We start from the raw sequence: 4,809 nt of genomic DNA on the forward strand, positions 1-4,809 counted from the left end.
TCCTAATGGCATTTGTAAGAATCAACCTGAATAAAAAAACAACCAATCAGAGCCAAGAAAGGTAGTTGATTGTTGAATCTCATTCCCAGGTCTTCAAATACCAATGCATTACATCCTAAAGGTTCAGGCCACCAACCCAAGCATCTATATTTGACTGAATGATTTAAGGCAATAATTAACAGGGTTCAAGCTTTTTTGCACTAGCACATAATTTAGGTACACCCAAACATTTTAAGTTCCCATACAACATAATTTAAACGTTAGATTCAATCAGGATTTAAGCTTATCTTATGTGGAACTTAAATTTAGTCAAATGTAGCTCCTCTCTGGCTATATTATAAGCAGTGTTTTATTATGTATTATGTATGTTTTTCACATTCAGGTGTTTATGTCCAGCTTTTATTGTGTCATTTTATTTTAAGATTATAGGTTTGTTTCAAGTGTGAATCTATCATCACCCATTGGTTTGTAGAGTACCTATTTGAAGCCTCAAGTTTGGCTTTATGGTTGTCACCATGACACAGGTGACATACTGGGAGCTGAGCTGCTTTCATTGGCTGCACTGTTTCACTTATCCATTGCAGGAAACAATGCCTGCTCGTTTTGTTTTGATGTGAAAGACCGCATAGAGGCAGAAATGACATATTATACATTTAAGTGTATTTATTGTACCGTTGTAATCCTGTCCGGAAAATAACCCTTGCTACCCTTGTGTTGAGATATGGCTAGCCTGGCTATCTTGCCCTGTCTTACTGTGAAAGGTGTTCACAGAGAGTATGCCAATCTCGTTTTACAATTCTTAAATGCTTTTGGTTAATGCTGGCTGTCTGCAGCTCCCCCACAACTTTAGCGTACCCAAATGTAGACATGCAGAGAGTATATTAACCAGACAAGAAGCCAGGCGTTTGATGTTGAAGTTACAATATTTATATTATTTACAGCTAACAGCAACAGTTGTCTTTATAGGCGCTCACTGGCTGTACTTTGATGCTTTCTAGAGTCTGCTAATTCAGAAACGTTTAATCATTTAGCCACAATATAGTCAGTTTGCAGTTTGTGCTGCTGTTAAACTGTAAAATGAAATGTTTTTAATATGACGACGTCTACCCTCACTTATAAATTTGATAAATGGCGATGATTCGAATCATCAGTTTATAAATCCCTGAGTTCAGTAATCATTAGAATACAAGTTTCTGTCTTTCTTTCATAGCTTCAAAAACTCACTTCCTTCATACTGACAGTCACATGAGATGCAGGGAACCGTTTGTTTCGGTGGGAGGGATTCACCTGCTCTGCGCTGGTGGTACAGCACAGAAATGGTTCAGATTCAGCAATTATTCCATTGACAGTGACACAGTTTCTGCATGGTGGTGTCTGTCATTCTGCCCAGCAAACAGTTCCATGACACGGTATAGATCACTGCAGAGTTGTTGAGGATATTCAATGTCCCCGTATGATGTCTCCTGATGTTTTTGGTGACCCTCTGGACGTTTCCTGTGGCTCCATCCTCAGGTCAGATTGTCCAGGTTGTGGTAATGTTGTAAATATCCGTGCTCCCTAGGGACGAATTCAAGTCCTTTTTAATGAGCACTTGATATTTTCTCTGTTCCAACCCTTAAACCCGTTTCCACTTTCACACACATTGCATCACCCAAGTGGCAGGCTGCTATGAACCCCTCTCTGGAGGATGTCTGTCCATTTTAGGGACTCAAGGTCGTTTATTTGACATTGTACAACACAGGGTTGCACAATGAAATGTAAGTTGTGAGCACCTTCGTGCTACACACACACAGAGCATCTATACAAATGTTTTATAGTCTTCTTTACCATTATATGCCCTTTCCTATAGTTTCAAATGATTTACTGAGAACATTCATGTTTTTTATAAATGAATCATTTTTATATTGAATTGTGTATTATTACTGTATTGGGATATTTTACCTTAAATATAACCTAATCATTTGACTTTGTATGATTCAGCCTGATTAATGTTGACAACCTGTTGCTACGATCTGAAAATGACATGATCAGCAGAAGATGTGACATGTTGATTAAATACGTATAATGATCTTTGAACACATGTATCCCATTGTCACGTGTAAAGATGGACGTGATAGGCCTCCGAAAGTGAAGCCAAAGATTGTTTATTGTCATTTTAGGTAGTTCTTACTTCACTGATATATATTCAAGTGTTCATTTTCTGATCAGTTTGGTTTGAATTAGTTACTTAAAGCTATAAAGAGGGGATTTCAAGTCATGATTGACAGCTGAGCCCTGCTTGTGATTGAGTCGGCCGAATAAGGACTGGTTAGATGCTGGCTCTGAGTGGCCTAAGATGTTAACAAGATATTTTGGCTTCATTTTGTACAGTGGGAGGAAGTGAAGACTCACCTCTATCTTTTTATATGTCAGTGGTCCCACCTCTGAGAGTTTTCATGCTGCCCCCACCAGTTGGAGGCAAAAGACATGTGGCTACTCAGTACCCATGCATCACCACTAGGGGGCCACCAAAGGGGCAAATTCCAAATGTGGGGTCCCAAAAAACTTTTGGGCCGGCCCTGCCAGTTCCCAGTGTCCCTTCACACTCACTCTAAACTTGTTTAAATAAAGCATCCTTAACATAATTCAGTTTGCTGCCTTACACGTTTAGAAAGGTACAGTCTTACGTAATGGGAGCTCAGGCTGCTGCGGGCTCTCCTGTCTGCAGTCGTGCATGTGAACTGCATCACACAGCAAGTCTAGAAACAAGTCGCAGCATCAGTGTGCTGCAGTGAAATCCATCCAGCTCCCAGAACACACGCTGCTGCAGCCTGCGGAGCACCCACAGCACACCCAGCCGGACTGTGCACCTCCACCGAGCCGAGGACGACACACGGCGAGCCGCCGGAACACAGCGGAGGTAAGATCATCTGTTCACCGCATTATGTCCCGCAAGAGGAGCTAGGACAGGTAACCCGGGACAGGGCGGAGTGTCATTGAAAACAGCGCTGAGGAGGCGAGCCGCCAGGGCTGAACTATTGTTAGTATGGGTGCGGTTTTTGGGGGAGCAGCGACAGTTGGCTGCTAAAGGGGGTGTCTTCAAAGAGAAGATCCAGGAGTCCTGCACGGAACGGCCCGAGTTGGGTTGTGGCGGTTCCTGGAGCTGTGCCAAGTGCTACTGCGGTCCCATCAGCTGCAGACCTCTGTGCAGCTCTGCAGTGCTCATCTTCTACACTGAATGCTGTCCTCTGTCTACACACAGTCCATAGACATGGGTGCTGCAGTCTGTCATTTAAAAGGTCCACTTCAAGTACAGTCATATTTATGATTGATGGAAGCACACTGTGTGTTTCTCTCTTAACAAGTAGCACAAGTCTTTGCTTTTGCTGACTCAAGGCTCAACCTTCAGGCTTCGGCCTGGACACAGATGAGACCAGATCTCTGAGCTCAGTGCTGATGCAGGGAATAATGCAGGCCTGCCTCAGATAAGTCTGGGCCCAGGGATGCTGGAATTCAGTCAGAGTTGGGAGTGCTGAGAAAAAGTCACTCTATATAATGACATCTTACTAAATGCTGAATGATTGATGGTCATGGTTTCACATTCATTTGAATGTCAATTGATATCCTATTTAATAGTTAATAACAATATTTTATACAAATTGAATACATTTTCAGTGCAGTGCTTCCCAACCTTTTTCCTCAAGGGACCCCTTTTCCATCATTGAGTAAACTGACTAAGTGACACATTTTCATATTATATTCAATACATAACAATAACAGTACAGAACAACTGGTAAACTGTACAATGAACCCAAACTGAACACACTGCAGGAAGTTTGAGATTATTTCCTGTGAATATTGATCAGAGATTAGTTTTCTGTTTATTTTTAACAATCATTCATACTTAACAGGGTTCTTTTTTGGACTAATTCAGAGTTTTCTTTTCCCTGACACTTATCCATTGTTAGCCCTTTGGTTGTTTTAACTGCATACTTTTGTAACGCAGGATGAGGCTGTTTATCAGACAGTGAAGGCTCTGTGAATATAGTTTGTGTTCAGGTCTTCAAAGTTCTTTCTTAAATAATAATCTTAACACAGAAATAAAGACATTTCTTAAATAAAGGCCTACTGTTTACATTTTCAAGTTTTCTTACACACCTTAAAACCAAGAGGGCATTGTGACCCCCTGCGAAGCTTTGGCGACATCTAGTGGGGGTCCCCAACCACTGTTTTAGCAGATGAAACATAAATAAATAAGGTAAAACCACATTACCGGTGCGTATGTAAATCCCAGTAAAAAAGGAGAAAGTCACTATAAGTTTAAACATTTATGAACTAATGGTTTTCATTATGTGAGATTTGTGGGGGTGCTGCAGCCCCCTCAGCACCCCTACCGCCAGCACCCATGGCTGGGCCCCTGAAAAGGTCTAGTGGATGGGCCCTCCCAAATTTTTACTTTACTTATATCAACACATGCACAAAGTTTTGAAGACTATAGTCTATATATATACAATCTAATCTAATCTATACATTGTAATGCCTTTTGAGACTATCAATAATCACTAAGGAAATAATGTCAGTGCCAACACATATTCTGCTGTAGCCTACTGCCCAGTCTGTAAGTACTGATGAGTGTGGGGTGGCCAGGCAGTGGTGGAGTTTGAATTTGGTGGTTGCTACATCCACCAGAAATGGCGTGCCAGGCAGACACTTAAAGCTGCAGTAGGTAACTTTTATGAAAATATGTTTTTTGTCATTATTGCTGACATTTTCTCCATATTCTGACAGTAGTACACAAGACAGAAACTCTGTGAAAAAATCAGGTTCCTC

Source organism: Morone saxatilis, unplaced genomic scaffold (genome assembly GCF_004916995.1).
Source record: "Morone saxatilis isolate NCDOM2014 unplaced genomic scaffold, NCSU_SB_2.0 Contig9, whole genome shotgun sequence".
Taxonomy (NCBI): Eukaryota; Metazoa; Chordata; class Actinopteri; family Moronidae; genus Morone; species Morone saxatilis.